The sequence below is a fragment of the Rhea americana genome, unplaced genomic scaffold (assembly GCF_003343005.1).
Source record: "Rhea americana isolate MKP2758 unplaced genomic scaffold, rheAme1 scaffold_22, whole genome shotgun sequence".
In the NCBI taxonomy this organism is placed as follows: Eukaryota; Metazoa; Chordata; class Aves; order Rheiformes; family Rheidae; genus Rhea; species Rhea americana.
This window is the reverse complement of record NW_028186329.1, coordinates 5448648-5457217: the sequence shown is the minus strand read 5'-3', so window position 1 is coordinate 5457217 and position 8570 is coordinate 5448648.

The window sequence follows — 8570 nt, the reverse complement described above, 5'->3', positions numbered from 1 at the left end:
CATTTTGCAATTGCTACATAATCATGTAGGAATTTGTACTGGCAGCGAAATGGCAGAGCTTTGACCTTGTATAGTAGTCTCTGTGTAATTCTCTTGCTTCCTGATGTTTTCTAATTTTTTTGCTACCTTCTTTAGTAAACTATTTGAAAAATAATCAGCATCTCTTCCACGAATGTGAGAGCGGACACACTGATACCACTAAGTCCTCTTGAAGGAAGTCATTATTGCTTCAGCTTCACCTGCAGGAGAGAGCGCATGGTGATAATGATAAGCCATTCTTCACAAGATATAAGATACAATATAAGCTACAAGACTAACTATTTAGTAAGACAATTACAAGCAAAATGAATGATGAGTGCCAGGGGAATTTGTTTACAGTATACACACCGACTTGAGGCTGCTGCACGTCCCAGGTTTTCACTCCCTCAGTCTTGTTTCTGTGTGGGAATTTCCATAAGGGGCTGGGGAGGGAGGAGCATTTCCCCATTCCTTGGGGTTTCTGTATTTTGGGAGCTTGAGTGAAACAGTAAGTCTGACTACATTGCCCAGCATCTTTTGAATTCCCACTCACCTGCAGAAGTGCTACTGTAGGCCCAGTCTGCTTACGCACAGTGATGTTGTCTGCCTGGGGGCAGTGAGCCTAGGTGCAGCGCTATCACCCTAAAATCATGGGCGATGTGCTACCAAATTCCACCGCCCCTCGCTGAAGCGAAAGGTGCGATCCGTGTGTGAGCCTGAGGAAGGGTAGGATTTAAAGTCAGAACCTAAGAAAGTTGACCAGCGACTTGTTCCAGAACGTAAAAGGGAATAGAAAAAACAAAACCARTAATTGGAATGAARCCTACATCACCACCATCARTGCAAAGCATTCGTGTGACATTTATGGAGCTATTAAACAGATGGATGGCGTATGGATTTTCGCAATCAGTTTGAAAAGAAGCAACATAATTAAGACAAATTCAGTATGCAACTATAATAGTAAACATTTGCATAATGATTCATTTACTAGGCACTTTTTGAAAAGTACGTGTACTAAAATAGCACGATACAAATAGATGTTCTGGAAAGCACTTAGTACTTAAGTGCACRTATTTTTTAGTTTTTAATTTCTATTTTTCTGTTCAAGTTTTATCACTCAGATGAGCAAAATCTGATCAAATCATTAGATTTAAGTTCTGTTCTAGCCAAAAATATCTTGGACTTTAGGACTGAAAAAACAGATGTATTTGTTGATTTCAGCTTCATTTGTGTAATTACAATTTTCAGTTAAAACAACCTACAAACTTCTTGAAATCTAATTGAATTAAAGTAGGAGAATATATTAAAAACATTCACTAGAAATAATTAGTAGCATAAGATGTATTTTACTGACTGCCAGAAACTAATATGGAGTATGGAAGATCACTCTTACAAGAGTAAAATTTCTATAAAATTATACATGTAAAATTCTATTTTTGAAAGGCAGGCCTGAAAACTCCAAAGTGACTATACTGTATTCTGCCTGTGTGATCACTGAGTATAGATTATCCTGTAATAACGAGGAAGTGGTGCTGGCAAACAATCGCTAGTGAGAGACCTGGGATAATCTACGAAATTTTCTCTATCCCTATCCTCTTTTTTCACTTGGCCAGAAGTCAGCGCCTGTCAGCTRTGGGAAGGAGCCACGTACAAACCTCTGGATCCATTATCGCTGTGGGATAAAATGGATTATGTTTAAACTGCTGTTGTTTTTTCTTCGTTTGAAACGAGAGTGGTAATCYGCACAGGAACTGCGTGTTCAAGCAGAGGCAGTAACATCCCGGGGCAATGYGGGGCTGCAATGTAGTGCTGTAATTCAGTAGTTTACTACTGTGAGAGTATGGCCTAAACAAAACATAATAGTTCAGATGCGTAACGTTTGAATTTTGTAATGCATGCTGTCCTTTAACATCAAAGTGCAGTTTCACTTAGTTATAGCGTGTTATTTGGGTCAAAAGGAGTAAAATGGCTAAATCTTCTATTTCCTCTGCGTTCAAATTGTTTAAAACAAAGTGTCTCCACTGTGCTTTGCAGCCCAGAAACATTAACGTTTTCTTCAAGCAAAAARTAATCTTAAATTTCAACACCTCCCAAAGATTAATATGGTCGATTAATTGTTATAATTAATCTTTCATGATTTTAAGAAATTCACGAGCTAATGTTTTTGCAAGTTAGTTAAAATAAGGTATTTCCTGTAGTACTTTCTGCTCTGCTTAGCTGAGTTTTCATCAGCTGTAATGAATAAAAAGATCAATGTTAGAAAAAGTTAAAGTAGCTATTTTATGGAAGCTGTATTTTTTATACCGTTAAAGAGAGGCGCTGCGTTTGCGAAACGGAAAGCTGTGTGAATCRAATTAAGAGATTCTGCTGCTGAACTGCGAGAACACCTTCCACTCCAAAGACACCGACAGGACCGCGCTTAGTAGAAGAGGGAATTAACAAAAATCGAATGCTCGTTATTTACTGGCGGGAAGAGTAAGCACAACGCAGAGCATCTCCAGACAGTAGGTGCGAAGAGATGCATATTGCAGAGTGAAATACTGCGCTAAAAAACTGGCATTGCCACCCTGCTTAAAAATTCGAAGCAAGCTTTTCGCCGGTCGCCAACTTCAGCACCGTCTTTGCTGGCAGATTAATTAATGTAACAGGCAGCTGAATCAAACGTTCACAAATCTCTGCCGTCTTACCTGCTCTACCAAGGGTTGTTTTCGGTCTCTTGGCTGCAATACTGTTCTTCTTTCAGACTCTGTAAATGAGGAACAAATGTATCGGTGTGAAGAAATCKCTCTGTGATTTCTTAGTACTGCTTTTAGCTTCTTGGTACCGCTGATTATTTACTGCAGGTGGCAACTTTTTAATGTTTCTCACTCAGCATCCAGWAGCTTTTTGCAGTTATGTAATGTCAGGCATTTCAATTGCTAAGTGTTAATGCTTGACTGTTGACTTTACAAAGGATCGTATTCTGTATTTTCTGGCTTCTTACATCCCCCTTACCAGGATAGCAGCTGAGAAATTGCTCATTTTCGTCTACTCAAGTAAATACTTTTAAGGGTTTTATTTATTTATTTATTTATTTGTCAGCAAATGTAAATAGTAATAAATTAAAACTACCCTATTGTAGTTGAGCTGGTTACATCCTGTATTCATTACCTAAGTAATTGCTGTTCAGGCAGTGCTSCTTAAATGGATCAAAAAATATGTAATTTTTCTATTTGAATGAGGATAACAACCTCTTACTATTGAAGTATTATCATTGCGTGGGGGAAAGCATACAGGATGCAAATGCTAGGATGAAGATCCCATAGCGAACAGTAAATTAATCGTGGTTCAAGTCAGATTACAATATTTACCTTTAAGTATTAACACCTTATTACACTCCGTAAAAGGACTGAAGAAGCATTTGGTGACCATAATGGGACAAGATACTTGTGTGATGTAAACTGGTGAGAGCAATTTATTGGAATGCCAGGAAACACGAGCTGAGCGGTGAGCACAGAAAGCTTTCATGCTGAGTGCTAAAAAAAAGGAAAATGGATGTACCTTTGGTTGAGGAATGCAGGTGGAATAGAAAGAAAATGCTTCATTTAGGATGGAAACCTAGTTCTTAGACTCTGAATAATATTGTAAATAATATCTCTTTTCATGCTTCCAATATAAATATTCTTTGATTTTAAAATTAGTTATTAATAGTATTTTTAATTTTCACCTGGTTTTCGTCATCTGTAAGTGTTACCGGTTTTACCTAGAGAGTAGCAGCACACTTGGGAAAAGCTTATCTTCTAGAAGCTTAGCTTCTCTTTTTAAAAATACATTACTTGAGAGGTTTGTAGCAGATACATTTCAAGCTCTTGCACAGAGTTGAAAATCTCAACTTTTATTGATCTATCTTCAGTAAGTACCAAGAATGCTATGAAAGGATTTAGATTTATCACTTCGGTGYGGTGCAAGAATGCGAGGAGGAGGCGTTTCAGCTGTGAAATCTGGAAACTGGTTAGAGCAAGAGGGACGGCGTAGCTGGACCGTACGTGCGTGTGTATGCTCGGTGAATATGCAGGTGTAAGAACGATTCATGCCRGTGTGCTTTCACCTAAGAAGTAAGAGCGATCTCCTGAAAATACAGAACTAGTGTTTGGGTTATCTTTGATTAACMACATTGCTTGCTCTCTTTTGTCTTTCCGAATATTATCATTCTTGATAGGCTACTATGCCTGTGTATCTACTCTGTTGTTGTTTGTGTGGAATAGTTAATTATTCTAGTCAATTGCTAGTGGGGAAAATGTGCACAGAGAAAATAAAAACCCTAGATAATAACAGAGAAGCTTTAGAGCAGGTTGGTCATGTACAATTTTTTGAGATTTGAGCAGGTCAGTACAATCATATTTTTATTTTTCTAAATTGAATCGTAGGCTTGTTACTGTGAATATTGATAGCTTATAAAGTGAATATGTTTATATTTTTAAATCTACTTACGTGATACACAGAGAGGATGCATTTGTTGAGGATGTTACACTAGGGTGGCAGAAGGTCTTTGACTTACAAAATTAAAATTCTGCTAACTGAAATTACAAGATCGATTAAAAATCACTCTATTTTAATAGGACATCTTCTCTGAAAGTCTCTGTCAGTCACTGAGTCTGGCAGAAGCATCTTTCAATAGAACATGGTATTTGCTTACTGACTACTTCTGGACTTGGACTGCAGGGGTTCACATTTTTATGTTCTATCAGTGAATGTAAACCAGTAAATGCCTAGCATATAAATTCAACACTTTTTCTTTATTTTCTAACTTAAAATGGTAAGTATGCAATGTATAAATGAGACAAGGAGATGAAAYGCTGACATCTTACTATAAAGGAAGGGAGGGAAAGGGGCAGTAATTAAAGTTATTAGTAACAGTCTGGGCTCACGTGCTCTGCTGATTGAACAGTGGTCACACTGCCATACAAATACCAGTGTATTGCTAGATTTGCTAAATACATGTATACATTAGAAACATTGCAGCTAGATTACAAAGCCAAATTTCCAAAATTCGAAACGTCCCCAAATAAAAACTTAAAAAAATTCTRTATTACAAATGGGTTACTAATTCAGCTTAAATAAATTGCTTTCCAGTTGTGTTTTGTTACCTTAAAGTTTAATGTGTTATTTTTTTCTTTTATGTACTCAGGGTAGTAGTGGTGTTTTTTATATACAGTACTGATTGGGTGCATTTTTTCTGCTTGCACTAAATTTTAATGTGTTTGCTTTTTAAAATTACGGATAGCACAACACGACTGAGTTATCAGAAATGAGGCAACAATGCTAACAATGCTAATCATTACTTCTAACAGTAATGATTTGACTTTAATTTTTTCCTTGATGAAACAGTACTACAACAGAGCCAGAAGGAGAACTGTCACGTAATGTATTTGTTTGACTCCAAATAAAGCTTTCTTGCCTACCAGTCTCATGGGATCAGATCTGTAACTGGTCCAAGTGCACAACTCTTGAGAAATGAAACAAATACATTATGCTACAGTTTTAAAATGTCAGCAGTCTCAGAGTGTGGGCAGATTAACAAAAGATAGCTTCAGTAGCATAAATTCTTATATTCTTTTGACACAATAACAGTGAGAAAAAGATTGTACAGTATTTGTTATTTCTTTTATAAAGAGATTATTTTGAAAATGAAAAATGTAAGTCATCCTAGAGATAGTTGTTATGCTTCTGAAAGAAAAAATTAAAATTTTATTTTTTGTCTCTTGCTCTGTCAGCAGATGCAACTTGAGATTCAAGGATATTTTACGAAGTACTTARATAATACTAATTGTTCCTCCTCTTCCCACCCTTCCTACCCTTTTTTGTGGCCAAGGAGAAGGAATAGCTTTTCTGACTTTGCTAAGAGACTATTCTTATTATGCAAGTTAGCTCATTGCATAGACCACAAAGCATCTTTGAGGGTAGAGGGGCATAGAAAACAGCACTTAAATTTTTGTTATTTAAAGAAACAAACACTCCAGTATAAGCCAAATATTTTAAAAATAAGTATTTTAAWGAGATTCTTAAATACTCTTCCGCCTGTGTTTCTAGGGGCAGAAGGAGAATTAGCTYATGTTGAARTGGAACCAGTATCATCCTCACCCTATGATAAATCACACACACATTGATTTTGTTTTCRGAGTTTAACAAATTTAGAACATCTCTTGTTCTTTTAGAAGTTTGTGGAGTCTATTTGTCTCCCTGAGTAGCTTCTGCTCAATGATGCAGTGTCACTTACTTGCTGTTTCRTACGCTTCCTATCTATTAAAAATATTCCTTCTGCCAAGACACATAGCAGTGCWAATAAAAAGGAAGTTCCAGAGCAGATCTTCATGAGGGAAACAAGGAGCAGACAAAATGCAAGGAAACAAAGTTCTTCAGGATTCACTGTTGTCTCCTTGCTATTATTTGTGAGAAAGTAGCATATCCCTTCGAAGGATTTAGTTCCTGCTATGTTTAGAAAGTAGAGGCTAGCCCTGAAGTTCCCTGAAATTCAAGATATGATACTTAAAAGCTGTTACTCTAAATCATTTTCCTACAGTGCTTCTGAAAAARACTTGAGGTCATGGTCTGCTCTTCTAGACTTCGTTGTTGATATCAGCGCTGTCACGGTGCTTTCACAATGTGAAACTTGCCTCCTCTGAGCTTAGTCTGTTTTGTGCTCTTCAATGATTGTTTTCCTTTTCCCTGGCAATATTTACCTTCATAAATCTTTAGCTTTCCTATTCTCATGTTGAGAGAACTAAAATGCGTGACATTTAAAACCTGTTTTGTTTGGGGGAGAGAAAAAGGAACACACATAAAAGTACTGTGAATTAAAATCATGGGCTCCCTAGATTTATATGTAACATCGGACTGAAAGGGTCTTTCAGAGATAGTCCAAGATAGAATCAAATTTGTGTATCATTCCTGAAATGTTACCCTTTGCAGTGAAGATTTCACAGCCTTCTTGAGCAGTCACTTTGTGTGCTAAGGGTCTTCCGAAGAGCAGAACTAAAGGGCTGCTCCACCAAGCTTGCCMTCTTTCTCGTTGAGGAAATGCAGAGACGTGAATACTTTAGAATGGCTTTATCCTTTGCCAGAAGAATCATGCAGTACATGTGCAAGTATTTTGCTTAGTGTCAACATCACATGAGAACGTAACATTAGTTTGATAGCTGAAATCAGAGAAACATCAACAACAGCTTGGCTGAAGTGGGTGTTCAGAGCAATGCTGGCTATTTCGCGTGCTGTTTATTTGCACAGATAATACATAATTAGCTATTTTGCATCAAAAATGCAAGTGAGATGGTGATTTATCAAAACAATAACATAAATATTTACCACAGCAACCACTGAGCTAAATGACAGRTTCTGTGCCTAAGACCTGGGTGAACACTTGTAAGGAACACATACAAATTATTTCCCAGTTCTAGGAAATTTCCAAAWTGTATCTTGATGAATGTATGCTATTCATCAAATCTCCATTTCACTAAAAAAGCCTACTTTTTTCTGCTTGTTATGTTTTTGCAGCTGGCYAGTAACCTAGATGTTTGTGTTGTGAGAATGAAACACAAAACAGAACTAGTTCTAAATTATTAAATGGTAATACTCCTACGTTGTATTTGTTGCCATTTTAAAGACAGTGAAATGAAAGCACAAGAGAAGTGATTGAAAATTAGTGGCCTGTCTTTGTATTTTGCTRTGAATTTCCCCTTCTAACTGGTGTTTCTCAAGGGGCAGTCTTTACTTTTTCTCTGGATCTCTTCGTGTTTCATTCCTGTTGCAAGATACCCGTTTACGCAAACTAATTACAAGACTTCTCGGAAGTGACTGGTGAACAGCGTATATGCAGACATTGCAGGGTAAGCTGCAAATGTGCAGTTTTGCGGTGTCCCTTGTYCAGTGACACTGTGGTATTGAAGGGAGTGAAACTAGAGGATTCAACTCAAGTCATGCCAACTGCAAGCAAGATAGGTGATGCATCGAGGGTGATGGGCTCACTGTAATGCTTAGCTATGGTAATTCCTCACTGTAGTCAGGGGGATGTAGAGAGCTGGAACGAGAGTCAAGCTGGGAAACCTGAGACTACAGCCAAGCCAAGAACCAGGGACRTATAAAGGATTATTGCCTGTTGCTCAAGTTCTGTCCTGTGCGAAAGAAGGATCGGGACAGTCACGTTTTAGCTTCTATTTGGTTATGTTTCAGCATCCAGTAGTTGAGCTGATAACGTGCCTGATAATGAGTTAATGAACGTGAATTCTACCAGCTCGCATCATTTTAGGATGAAATTCCCTGCTACCTACAAGACAATTGTAATCACCTTGTGTTATTTAACTCCTGTTGTGCCTACTTAAGAGCTATTATTATATCTCATGCTGATGCTGCATAATGTCAGGTTTTTATTTTGTGTCTTTCTGATAAAGCCAAGCATGGCTCCATAAAGACTGCAGAATTAGTTGGACCCTATATGAAAAAAGTACTCTCCCCTCTCTGTCTCTCTCTGTCTTGCCCTCTTTTTTTTTTTTTCCTTTTTCTTTCTTTTCTTTCTTTTT